Source organism: Vipera ursinii (genome assembly GCF_947247035.1).
Source record: "Vipera ursinii genome assembly, chromosome: 12".
NCBI lineage: Eukaryota > Metazoa > Chordata > Lepidosauria > Squamata > Viperidae > Vipera > Vipera ursinii.
Genome location: NC_139525.1, coordinates 9669101 through 9683488, shown reverse-complemented (window position 1 = coordinate 9683488; position 14388 = coordinate 9669101).

The window sequence follows — 14388 nt, the reverse complement described above, 5'->3', positions numbered from 1 at the left end:
AATCGCAACTGGGGGCTAATTTGGTGTGTTTAAAAGTAGGCTACGTGTGTTACTGGCAGAAGCAAAACAAGATAAATAGCCTTACTTTTCTGTTGGCCTGGAACCTGCCTTTATTTCTTTGCACCTAGGTATGATATTTAAAAGAAAGAGTGAAATGGAGGCAAACCGAAACACAGAACAGTTTTAAGTCTGTTAGGAATCTTGTTAAAGTGCTTTTGTGCTTAGCACTAAATCCTATGCGGTCCCCAGTTGGGGGTGTATGGGGGGCAGGGGGGGCGGGATGGGGTTAAAACATCGAGCGGGTGGCCACAACTAAGGAATCAGAAACCCATCCCTTTTTTTTTTTGCATACGTTCCACTTCTGTAACACGTGTAAAAAAGAGGTAGCCCTTGGATTGCATAATTGAGGCCGCTATTTTGACTTTGCCTGCAAAATCCCCCGGCCCATGATAAATAACACACACCAGTCATAACCTTGGTTTAGAAATAATATTCAGAAAGGACCGTGATGTTAGATAATTTCTTCCTCTAGCTTTTGGACATTGGATTATTTGAGGGTGAAGGTTTGTTCTCCGAGCTTGTGGGTTGGTTTCCAAACATTTTGTTGCCAGGCTAGGCGACGCCTTCAGCAGAATTTAGGGGATGTCAGTGTTCTTCTGCTTATAAGGGCTTCAGGCCGGGGGTGTGTCAAGTGAGGGTCTTGTGATGGGTCAGGTGTGAGTCCATCAGATGGGTCTTGTGATGGGGAGGTTACATTGGGTCAGGGTCATTGGAACTGCTGGGGGGGGTGGGGAAGGGGGTCTTCCATGGGTCGATTGAGGGTCGCTGCTGTCTCTGATTGACTGTGACGTTGATTTTTGATTCTGAGGGTTTCATAGGCTGGTTGTAGAACAATGTGTCTGTTGATGGAGGCTTCAATGAACTCAAGAGTGTGGTGGGTAGTAGTGTAGCTGATAATTTTTGTGTTGCTCCCATCAAACTGGTGTTGTTTGGTGTCAGTGTGGGTAGTGATTAAGGATTTGGTATCATGGTGTTTGACCACTAGCCGGTATTCATGGACCCTGGTTTCTAATTGGTGTGATGTTTGTCCCACATAGAAGTGGTTGCAATTGTTACAGTTTGATTTTGTAGATGACATTGCTTCTTTCATCCTTCTGTGTCTTGTCTTTGGCACTGGATAATTCCTGGCGGAGTATGGCTGTGAGTTTGTGGGCTATCATTATTCCTAGTGGTTGGAGAATTCTGGCTCTTCATTGGATTATTTAGATATCTAGGGAACTTCTTGATTCTGTGATCAGATAGCACACTCCTAACATCATCACCATCATCCATCTTATATATTTTGCATGTGCAGAAAATGGGTTAATTAGCTTTCATGAACTAGTTCGATTTGTATTGATATCAAAAGGATTTGCTTCGAGTAGATGTGAATAACATTGCTCTTTATTTTGAAATAAATATACCCAGCAGCCTTGATTGTTACAATAATTCATTGCAGCTGACACTGGCTCACAGAAGTAGTCAACAAGTCAATAGGTTGAAAACCCCGTGACCAGATTGTCAACCATCACGAACTAATCTGAATAGACTTGATCCATCACTGGGTGATACAGTGTTGTTCTTAACATCGTTCCCCATGACACAAAAGAGCGTGCAGCCTTCAGAATTCAAAGGAAGCACCCAAATATGAATTCTGGATTTCTTTTTTCCATAGATCACCTGGTTGTGATTGCTTTTCACTTGATCAGGAACAAAATCTAGTTCCAGTTTGACCTTGCAACTGACCTAGTCCAACAAATCTCTGAGGAACCATGTGCCACTACCTTCTCGGTTGAAATGCATGCCTAGGAAAGCAATGAACATTATTTTGTGTGACAGCATCCAAAATACAGTTGATGCCTTCCGCCAGATGTTTCAAGCACCAGGTTGGTGTTTTCAACATTGCAAACTTCAACATTTCTACTCAGAAGGATTTCATCTTAAGTTCAGAGTAGCTTGACTTGCACCGAAGCATTCACCTTCTGGCCCATCCTTTGGATGTTCCCAGTATTTCGCAATTACAAAGCTTAATGTTCCCTGTCTTTTAATATTGATCTAGAGGAACAATCTAATGTCCCATGGTTGAAGTATTGAACTTAGGACTACAATCCTAAGGCTTTTTCATCCATGGTCCATGAAAGCTCAAAGGAAATATTCATTCTCTCTCAAACCATCCTATTTCATAAAATTATGGTTATGTGGATAATCAGAAGAGAGAATGCTATGCATTCCACTGCATGCTGTAGAAGTTATAGCAAAGTATAAATCTAACATATCAATAGTTTTCATCAATAAACCCATTTGGATAGCAGTGTTTGCAAAAGGATGGTATAGAATACAGTATGGCCATTTAAAACAGATCCTGTTAATTGATTAAAGTTTCATTATTTGGGCTGCATCCCTTTGAATCTTCTTAGTCTTACCCAAAGTTTTTCATAGGCTGGCCACTGTTCTCCTCTTTGCATAAGAGATAGACAAGAATTGAATTCTATTATTCAGAATGTCATCATGTTAAAGATGATGATGTAGGAGAAGAGCGGGCTGAGCTGTGTCATCAGTTTGGAGTCATTACGTTGCCAAAAGAGACCTAAGTCCAGTCCCCTAGGAATTCTATTGGCCCTTATCTAACTTTAGGGTAATTTAACTTTGACTAGATTATTTTATTAGAGGTAACAAAAATAAACTCTTCTGTGCTCTGAACTCAACAAATGCTCCTAGTTATTTGCACCTGACAGATCAGATGTTACCAATTCCTGTATTCTAATAAGACCATTGCAGGATCTCTTTCAGGTCGACAGCTGATGCCACTGAATGCTAATCATGGAGACGTTCCTAGATTTGGACATCTCTTACACTCAAGTTCAATGCATGCCAAGCAATGAAGGAAATGTAGCATCTTATTTGTACTTGCCTAGTCCTTGTACGGTCCACGCTTCCTTATCTGGCAGGATTCTACTACCACGTATTTGACTAAATATTCAAAACATATACAATTGACCACCTACAACATGAATGCATACGTGAAAATTGCCCATTTGGACCCGGATCGTGCATCTGATCATGCAACATGGCATTTGTTGATCTGAAAAGTGGATCCTGCACCTGTGGGCAGGAGGAGGAGGAGGAGATAGGAGATAAAACATATAAAGAACAGTTGCTGGAATTGGGAATGTCTAGTCTAATGAAAAGAAAGACGAGGGGTGACAGGATAGCAGTCTTCCAATATCTCAGGGTTTGCCCCAAAGAAGAGGGAGTCAAGCTATTCTCCAAAGCACCTGAAGGCAGGACAAGAAACAATGGATAGAAACTAGTCAAGGAGAGAAGCAACCTAGAACTAAAGAGAAACTTCCTGACAGTTAGAACAATTAACCAGTGGAACAACCTGCCTCCAGAAGCTGTGAATGCTCCAACACTGGAAGTTTTTAAGAAGAGACTGGACAGCCATTTGTCCGAAATGGTATAGGGTTTCCTGCCTGAGCAGGGGGTTGGACTAGATGACCTCCAAGGCCCCTTCCAACATTATTATTATTATTACTATTACTATTACTACTACTACTGTTGTTGTTGTTGTTGTTGTTCTTCTTCTTCTTCTTCTTCTTCTTATTATTATTATTATTATTATTATTATTATTATTATTATTATTATTATTGGAGGGGAGGAGAAGGAGGAGAAAAAAGGAGAAGGAGAAATGAGGAGGAGGAGAAATTTTGACTATATTTTGAAAACTTCAGAGAGGAGAAATAGTAAGATTTGACTCTATTGGTGGCCCTTTTCTGGCTACCAAAGACACAGCCTTTTGTGAGCCGCAATTCCAGAGAGTATGCAGATGCACAGAGAGGCTGCAAAAGAGCAAGAGGGAGAAGGACTATGCTTTGGTCCTGGGTGACCGGTAGATGGTGCTGGTAGGAAAGTCATCTTGGTGGAACTTCTTATATTTGGCTGGCCCTGATTTTCTTGCTGCAAAGAAATCCTCTCTCTCCTTGGCTCCCTTTTCCTTGCCATCAGGCTGTAAAAATAACTCCACGTGGCTCGGTTCACCAGAGGGGACACCTGGAGTTATTTATGCCATTCAGGAGATTACCGAAAGAGCAAAGTTATGCAGCCATTCAGAAGCCACAAACAGACGTGGCTCCTGGGTGGGTTGCGTGGGGGATATTCTCAGATGAGCTAATGGAAATCAACAGGATTGAGATTCTCCATCTTTGTCACTGGTGGTCAGTAATAGGCAGGCACCCCTGGGTTGAGGTTGGTGGGGGCGGGGGGTGGGGGGGGGGCGGTTCCCTCAGGCTCTTGGCAGAGAAAGAGGAAGTTCTGGGAATCAGCTGGACAAAAATTGTTACCCGACAACGAGATAGAGCAAAAGTTGTGTGGAGCATGATTCCAACACCACAAATTATTTTTTTTCCCCAGGCACTGGGTTTCAATTGCAAAGCTCCCTATTGTAAATCTCCAAGTAGCTTTACATTCTCATTGATATGCAAGGAGCATGCACCTTCCCAAACCAATTGGATTCTCTCTCTCTCCTTTTCTCTCTCCTTCTCTCTCTCTCTCTGTTTCACACACAGAGACACAAACACACACACAGAGCTGAACAGTGCAGCTGCCTGTTCCATGATGGAATCCATTTTGATAGATCTTCTAAATCCACTCCAACACAAATCCATTGAGCATTCACTAGATGAGGCTTTTGATTTTGCCGTCCTATTCAAAAAGAGTTCTCTCCCAGACAGTTATTCTTCAACAACAGTGTACAGTCACCATATTAGTGAGGGGGCGATATATAAATTTAACAGATAATAATAATAAATAAAATAGCAGATGAATATGCATATACTTAACTGGCAACGATCACTTTTTTTTTTTTGCTTTAAAACAATGTCCCAAATTATCCAAATCATTTCAGTTCCAGGCCTCCAATAACATCAACATATTATCCTCATAACCTCTGTAGCCCTTCAGAACACTTTTTAAAAAGTGGAATTCTGAGGCACAAAAAATTGCTCACGTCCAATTTGATGTCAATTTCTTTCCTGTTTGACTTGATTAAGTATTCTTGGAGCTGAGTCCAATCTTTGAGGGACTACATGGAAATCTCTGTCTCTTTTTTTTCTTATTTGGGTGCTTAAAAATCATGCACGCAGGTACATAGTGACATTAATAAAAGCTAGATAAGCTTTTAATAAAAGCTAGATTATGCCACTTCAAAAGTGAGAAAGAGTTTTACTTGGCCTGTATTCTTTCAGCAAATCATCTGAATTCACTCTTCCACAATAATGTGTAGGTTGGGGCACAAATCCTTTGGACCACATATCACTTTGACTGTCTGGATTGGAATTCTCAGATCAGAAACTGCACACTTCTGTATATCAGGAAAAACATCTGTATATCAGGTAAAATACAGTTTTCCTTTTAAGAAGGAAGGGTTATGTGAAGTTTACACTGAGTGGCCTTCTTGATATCTTCCAAATTTAGCTTTCTGTATGGAAGAGAGTCCAAAGGTATACTGAAGAGAACTTTATTTTATTCATTTTATTTATTTTAATTCCATTTATATCCCGCCCTTCTCCGAAGACTCAGGGCGGCTTACAAGCTTAGCAGTAGCCTTCATTCTATGTATATGCCTGCTTGTTAGGGCTTTCACACACACACACCCCAAGCGGCATTATTACAAAGTCAGCTTAATTGCCCCCAACAATCTGGGTCCTCATTTTACCTACCTGGGAAGGATGGAAGGCTGAGTCAACCTTGAGCCTGGTGGGACTCGAACCTGCACTAATTGCAGGCAGCTGGTGTTACTTAAGGAGGCATTAGCCCACTGCTCTACCAAGGCTCTTTCTAACCCCATCTAATTTTACAGATAAAGAACCTAAAGGTATAGAGGGAAATGGAGAAATAGCTGGACAACTGACAAGGAGACATTTGTGGAAAGAGAAATTGAGTGAAATGGAGATAAGGGAAAACTGGGGGAGCAGATGAGAAGATGAGAGACCAGCAGAAGCCAAATGGCTAACAGAAAACTTCAAGAGGACTTAAATACAGAAAGAGTCGGGTGTAATATTGGCACAACAAATCGGCTGTCCAGAATGATTGGCTGCAAGGGAATTTAGAGGTGGCCTTGCAGAAGGTATAAAAGAGGCCTTTAGGGGCCAAGCAACGAAGAAGTAACTACACGGTCTCAAGATGGAAGCCAACATCAACAGGAGACCAAAAACAATTTGCTTTGATTTTGTGTAGTGTAAGATTGGACCAAGAGAAACTCCGATAGGAGTTTAAATGATTTTACTCTCTGCTTTTTGGAAGGCAGTAAGGGCTATTGAACAAGTAGTTTTGGATTGGCTGCTTTTGGCCAAACAGGTCGAGGTCTCATTAGCCTCCCACCTGCTTTAAAAAAAAAGAATGCACAACAGGCCGACTCTGTTATGTATCCTGTCTACTTATAAAAGGTAAAGGTAAAGGTTCCCCCGCAAATGCGTGCTAGTCGTTTCCGACTCTAGGGGCCGGTGCTCATCTCCGTTTCAAAGCCGAAGAGCCAGCGCTTGTCCGAGGACGTCTCCGTGGTCATGTGGCCGGCATGACTAGACGCCAAAGGCGCACGGAACGCTGTTACCTTCCCACTGTCGTGGTCCCTATTTTTCTACTTGCGTTTTTACGTGCTTTCGAACTGCTAGGTTGGCAGAAGCTGGGACGAGTAACAGGCGCTCACTCTGTTACGCGGCACTCGGGATTCGACTTATACAGGGGTATATAGTCAAACCACTGTAGAAATCACTCAGTCATTCTCTCTTGAACATAACTCCAGAATGTGAATTTTCCTTACCCCAGCTGGATGCTTGTACTTCCATCCTGATAGGGCTCAACCAAACTTGTGAATTGTACTGTTCTCTGGGGGAAGGGCGGTGGTGTTTCCTACCAGTTCAACAACTTCTCGTCTACAAAGTTTCCTCACAATTATCCCTATGTTCAGGATTCTTGGGCGATGCTCCTTTGATCCTTGCTTCTGCTCAACGGAAGGAGAAATTCATAAGTGCAGATTTCGTTCCTTGGGGGGAGGGGCTGGAACGGTCCTTTCTTTAGTAGAAGCGGCCTGCTTTTGACGATGCTCTCGCATCTTCCTTGAGGACTTCCCACTGATGCTCACAAGCTGCTGTGGGAAACGGGATGCAAGAGTAAGCAGGAGCTGGGTCTGAGCCAAGGGAATAGCTGGGGAACCGACAGAGCCCAGAGCTATGCATTCTCCAGGAAGTAAAGAGGGCAGAGGAAGGGTTATCAAACCCAGCATGCTAGGAGCCGATCCACAGAATTTCACCTCTTGGGTGGGGAGGAAGCCGTCTGTGGACCCTTTCCAGGGGTAGAAAGTTGCTGATTTAAAAACAGGCTTCTTTTCCCAAGCCGGCTAACTGGGGAAGGAAAGAAGAAAAAAGATTATTATTTCTTTTTCTTCTTCTTCTTCTTCTTCTTCTTCTTCTTCTTCTTCTTCTTCTTCTTCTTCTTCTTCTTCTTCTTCTTCTTCTTCTTCTTCTTCTCATCCTCCTCCTCCTCCTCTAGGGGGCTGGAGGCTAAATCATATAGGGAATGGTTGCTGGAATTGGGTATGTGTAGTTTAATGAAGAGAAGGACGAGGGGGGACATGATAGCAGTGTTCCAATATCTCAGGGGCTGCCCCAAAGAAGAGGGAGTCAAGCTATTCTCCAAAGCACCTGAAAGCAGGACAAGAAGCAACGGATGGAAACTAGTCAAGGAGAGAATCAACCTAGAACTAAGGAGAAACTTCCTGACAGTGAGAACAATTAACCAGTGGAACAACCTGCCTCCAGAGGTGGTGAATGCTCCAACACTGGAAGTTTTTAAGAAAAGATTGGACAGCCATTTGTCCGAAATGGTATAGGGTTTCCTGCCTGAGCAGGGGGTTGGACTAGATGACCTCCAAGGTCCCTTCCAACTTTATATATATTATTATTATTATTAAATATGTCTCCCCTCCTCCTCCCCTCCTCCTCCTCCCCTCCTCCCCCTCCTCCTCCTTCTTCTCCTTCTCCTTCTCCTCCTCCTCCTCCCCTCCTCCCCCCTCCTCCTCCTCCTCCCCTCCTCCCCCTCCTCCCCCCTCCTCCTCCTCCTCCTCCCCTCCCCCTCCTCCTTCTTCTTCTCCTTCTTCTCCTTCTTCTTTTTTGCAATCAGAGAGAGAAATGTTCGCTCCCTCTGTTCTTTCTCTCCCCCTCCCGCTCTCCTACCAGTGGTGTGTAAGATCGAAGGAAACTCTCTGCAGAGCTCATTACGGGCCTGCCCCAGTGCTTGGGTGAGGGCAACCTGGTCCTGGGTGGAATCATCTGGGGTGATTTGTATTTAAGGCATTTGGCTTTTTCAGGGAGCTCATGCGGATTTGCTCGCACAAATTAAATAATTGAAATAGCAAGATGGGAGGTCTCTCTCTCTCTCTCTCTCTCTCTCTCTCTCTCTCTCTCTCTCTCTCTCTCTGTGTGTGTGTGTGTGTGTGTGTGTGTGTGTGTGTGTGTGTTTGTGTGTGTGTGTGTGTATTATTTAGGGAGAGAACCAAAGGAAAAGGGAATGAGGAAGAAGAAGGGGAAAGTGTCACACGACCAGGGCTAACTTTGCAAAAGAGGAAGGCCAGCATGAAAAGGAAGGCATCCAACGGAAGAGAATATCTGAGGCTCAGGACTGAACTGTGCAATCCTCGGTGCTCTCTGACCTTGTTTGCTTCCTTGCAGATGTTTCGTAACCCAGCTAGGTGATATTTGCAAGAATCAATAACTCCATAAAAATGTCGTTGTCGTTTTAAAAGGATGTAGTGGAATCATGAGACAGCTTCACAAGGCCTCTCTTTCCTAAGCTGGAAGAGATTTCAAAAAGAGGTCTTTTTGAGAACGACTTGCCAATTCACCCTGAATTATTTCCAGGCTAAAGCACGGGCAAAACCATTCGCGAAGGGAGCACAGGAGGGCCAGGTAAATCTGCAAAGTTCAAATTTTGGGTTGTTGTTTTTTTTTTTTAAATGGTGACATTCTTTTTCAGCTCCTTTGGTTAGTTTGGTTTGCAGTAATCTCCTGCCAAATGTTGGTACCCCTTTTCAGACTAGGTTTATCAAACCTCGGTTGTAAAAAAAAACAGATGCCCATCAGGTAGCAGGAGAGGGATCACCCAGACTTTGGATAGGACTATAGGCATCAGAAGACTGATGCCCAGAACAGTGTTTCTCAATCTCGGCAGCTTTAAGACAGGTGGACTCCAACTCTACAAGAACGAAAGATGTACAGAGACCTGACCCATAGAATCACCAAGAGTTGGATACAACTGAATGGATATCATCATCATCATCATCATCCCTCCAGATGTTATCCAGAGTTGGTCCAGTAGTCCTCCAGATGTCAAGTTAAAACTCCCATCAGCCTCTGCCAACCTGGCCAACTTTGCAGGGAGTTGAATAGCATCTGGAGAATGAAAGATTGGAATAGAATAGAATGGAATGGAATGGGACCTTGGAGGTCTTCTAGTCCAGCCCCTTGCTCAAGCAGGAGAACCTATACCATCTCAGACACGTGACTGTCCAGCCTCTTCTTAGAAACCTCTGGTGATGGAGTGCCCATGATTTCTGGAGGCAAAGCTGTTCCACTGGTTAATTGTCCCCACTGTTAGGAAGTTTCTCCTTAATTCCAGGTTGTTACTCTCTTTGGTCAGTTTCCAACCATTGTTTCTCGTCCTGCCCTCTGGTGCTTTGGAGAATAATTTGACCCCCTCTTCTTTGTGGCAGCCCCTCAAATACTGGAACACTGCTATCATGTCTCTCCTGTTTCTTCTTTTCTCTAGACTAGCCAAACCCAATTCCCGCAGCCGTTCTTCATATGTTTTAGCCTCCAGGCTTTTGATCATGTTAGTTGCTCTTTGCTGAATTTTTTCGAATCTCTCAATATCTTTTTTGTGATATGGTGACCAAAATTGGCTGCAGAATTCCAGGGGTGGTCTTATTAGGGTTTTATAAAGCGGTACTAATACGTCCCGTGATCTTGATTCTATGCCTCTGTTTAAACAGACAGGAATTTGGTCTTTCACACACACACACCCGCAGCACTGGGAAAGTGTGCTTTACTCCTGAGACTTGAAAAGGAGATGCTGTTCTGTAGGGGTAAATGGGAAAATGGCTCCTTCCCAAGTTTTCACAGAGACTGGTAGTTGGTGGCAGGCAGTGGAAGATAATGGCTTATTTGGCTGCTCAAGTCTAAAGCCATTTTGAAATGCAGATTAACCTACTACTTTCCAGATGAGAGGGCCAAAGGGGATGTTGTTTAAGTGGCTAGCTAAGAGATTTATAGGAAGATAGAGGCAGATAGGGAGAAATACTTTGAGCATGTGCAACTTCACATTTAAATATGCTTAAATGATTTTTTAAAACAACAACAACAACAACAACAACAACAACAACAACAACAACAATAATAATAATAATAATAATAATAATAATAATAATAATAATAATAATAATAATAATCCAAACTATAGGAAGACCAAAGAGCCAGATTCTGTTGCTGCAGAAGTTGACCATGGTGAGTTGGCCACACTGAGGTATCCTAGAGACTCTGCTGCAGGCCCTATCTCTCAATAAATTCTGCTGGCGGGGTCCGGGAGATGAATATTTTCTACTGTGGCCCCTTCCCTTTGGAACATCGTGCCCCTTGAGGTGATACATGCCCCCACCCCTTTGGCCTTCCTGAAGGGCCTTAAAACATGACTCTGCTGGTTGGCTGTGGGCCTTGACGGAGGCACTCTGTGCTGGAAAAGGTTGGTAGAGCAATGTAGAAAGTATTATCCCACAGCATTTGTGCCCTTGTTTTTAAAAAGGTAAAGGTAAAGGTTCCCCCGCACATGCGTGCTAGTCGTTTCCAACTCTAGGGGCCGGTGCTGCTCATCTCCGTTTCAAAGCCGAAGAGCCAGCGCTTGTCCGAGGACATCTCCGTGGTCATGTGGCCAGCATGACTAGACGCCAAAGGCGCATGGAACGCTGTTACCTTCCCACCGTAGTGGTCCCTATTTTTCTACTTGCATTTTGACGTGCTTTCGAACTGCTAGGTTGGCAGAAGCTGGGACGAGTAACAGGCGCTCACTCTGCTACGCGGCACTCAGGATTCGACCTGTCTTGATCTAATTCTTCTTAAGTTTGACGCTTTTATATTTTTGCTTTTAATACACTGCATGCTTCCCAGAGTTGTTTCGGAGATGGGCCGCATAGAAATAATAGCTTCCGGATACCACAGCTGGCAGATCAATTCTAGGAGGTGTCATTTTGAAGATAAGAGAAGACTACCCGGTTGGAGAAAGCTACTCCAGAGTAGCAGATCCCATGACGCTGATACATTTCAATATCTTCCAAATGTTGGAATTCAAGCTTTCTTTGTGCCAACTCTTTCCCTACAGACACTGTAACCGCTATCTGAGGAGTAGGAAGAAAGAGGAACCAAGGAACGGCACCCCTCCCAATTTCATTGATAGAAGTGTTTCCTTGGCCATTAGCACCAATAGTAAACATTTTACAACTCAGCCACCCAAGGGCATCCAGACTGTAGCCTTAACTATGTATTATTAATAGAGAGCTATTTATTTATAACATATTAAATAGGTCATAGAGACTTCCCAACTCTGCTCTCATGTTCGAGTCTCTTGCAGGGCTGGATACCTCTGGTTTATCGCATTGCTCTGAAGCAGCTACGGTAGATCAGAATAACAGAGGACTTTGGAGGTCTTCTAGTCCAGCCCCCTACTCAAGCAGCTATACCGCTCAAGACAAACGACTGTCCAGTCTCTTAAAAGCCTCCAGTGATGGAGCACTCACAACTTCCGGTGGCGAGCCGTTCCACTGGTTAATTGTTCTTACTGTTAGGAAATTTCTCCTTGGTTTTAGGCTGCTTCTCTCCTTGGTTAGTTTCCATCCGTTGCTTCTTGTCCTGCCTTCAGGTGTTTTGGAGAATAGGTTGACCCCCCCCTCTTCTTTATGGCAACCCTTAAATAACTGACAGAGACCTTTTCAAGTGACCGTGGGAGGGTTTGTCCTTCTTGTCTAGACATGAATGATTTCTCTAGAGCAGGGGTGTCAAACTCAATTTCATTGAGGGCCGCATCAGCATTGCGGTTGCCCTTAGGGGGCCGGGTGGGCGTGGCCAGGGTGGGTGTGGCCTACTGGGTGGGTGTGGCTAGAGTGTGTATGGCCTACTGGGTGGGCATGGCCAGCTCTACATCGTTCGCATCAAGGGTGCCTATGGGGGCCTGGGCAGGAGTGGGACAGATCTGAGGGTCTCTGGCAGAAGGAGGGTCTCTGGGCCAGGGCCAAGGCAGTGGGGGCTGTTCCCTCACTGTTTCCAGGATGGCTTCGTGGGCCACATGAAACCACTTTGCGGGCCGGATCCGGCCCCCGGGCCTTGTGTTTGACATGTCTGCTCTAGAGGTATATAAAATAATTCAGAGAAGAAAATTGGTTTTCCAAACCAGCCAAACCCATTTCTGTTCACATCTCCACCAGAAATTACATGTAGAAATATCAGTTTCCCGATGGATCTATTGCTAAGGACCCAGTCACAGTTAAATTGGGGGTGAAGACATCTTCATTAAAAAACAACAACAACCCTATTCTTCCAGTAAAATATTGCTAGTACAGTCTAATTGGGGATGATGCTCTCAGGAAGATCTGGAGAATTTTGAATGAGACGCATTGGCAGAACGGAACTGGAGAATTTTCTAGGAACATGTGAACTTTAGCTCTAAGTACAGGTTCGTTTCCAAGTGTTTTGCTTCAAAGAAGAAACGATCTTTAATTGCAATTCGCATGTTTAAAAAGGATGAGAGTTGCTGTGCAGATTGCAGTGAAGTAAAGTGGGTCACACTGTATCATATTCAAATATTCTTTCCTTGGGTTTCAGGGTTGGAGATGATGTTAGACAGGAGCCAGGTTAGTCTCTTTTGCATTGCCTCTGAAGGTACCAACCATGGTTGCCAGCAAACCATCAGAAGACCATGCTCACTAAAACTTGTAGCCCGGTGCTGATTGAGTTGTCTCTTTGCCTCAAATGGACTTTTTGACACCTAGAACAAATGCCGAAGATGGAGAACACACGTTCCCCTTGTCTTTCTGTCTCTCATCTGGCTTACGGTTAGTAAAAATGAGTCTCTCACTTAAGAGATTAGAGAACTTCCTGTTTCTTGATGGTGCTGGAAAAGAAAAAAAAGTGACTCAGTGCATCACAGTTCTTCAGCTTCCAGTTAGCCAACTCTGTTTAAATGGGATGATTCTTATTTTCCAGCTATAACCTAAGCTTTTAGAGGAATGCAAGCTCCCATTTTTCCAAGAACACCAACTGCTCAAGTGCCTCTCTCAGCTAGTGGTCCACAAGAAAAAAAATGGAGCCGCAAATCTGCCTCAGGAAATTCTTGAACTGTAAAAATCCAAAAGATTTCGTTTCATTTCTTTCTCTCTAAATGTACCAGAGTCAAAGCATGCCCACCAAGCTTGCTATTCTCCTGCCCTGTGGCTGGACGGTTGCCTAGAAAGCAAAATTGTCTCTCCCACCAAGAGCAGACCAAAAAACCATCATGGAAGCCGTGGCTTTGATGATAAAATATAGTGCACAGCATAAGCAGAATGAGTATTTTCTTCCTTTCCGTTTTTCATTTTCTATTAACAGAATAACAGAGTTGGAAGGGACCTTGGAGGTCATCTATTTCAACCCCCTGCTCAGGCAGGAAACCCTATACCATTTCGGACAAATGGTTATCCAGTCTCTTCTTAAAAACTTCCAGTGTTGGAGCATTTGCAACTTCTGGAGGCAGGTTGTTCCACCGGCTCATTGTTCTCACTGATAGGACATTTCTCCTTAGTTCTAGGTTGCTTCTCTCCTTGTTAATTCTAACTTGCTTGTCTCCTTGTTTAGTTCCCATCCATCCTTTCTTGTCTTTTGTCTTGCCTCTATCACTGTTATATTACTACTATCTCCCCCTTTTAAAAGAAAAAAAAAAGAAAAAGAAAAAAGCTCCAAGAGAGTAAGTAAAAAGACATGAATGATTCATAGATGCAAAATGTGTGTGCATTGGGGGGGGGGGGAAGGGAGAAAGAAAAAGAGAGGAAAAAGTCAGATGAAGACTCAGAGAGGCTTCAAAGTGATCCGAGCCAATTTGATGTCCTGTGCTTGGTTACACCACCAACCCACTAGGGAAGCCCTGTCAAATCCCTGCCCCTTTCCTGCCATTCCCACTCCCCCTTCCTTCTGTCTCCTCCTCCCCACAAACAGAAGCTCCAACTCGGGAGTTCAAAGTTCACCATCATCTAATGATGCGGAGGGCTCTCCGAAAACCTG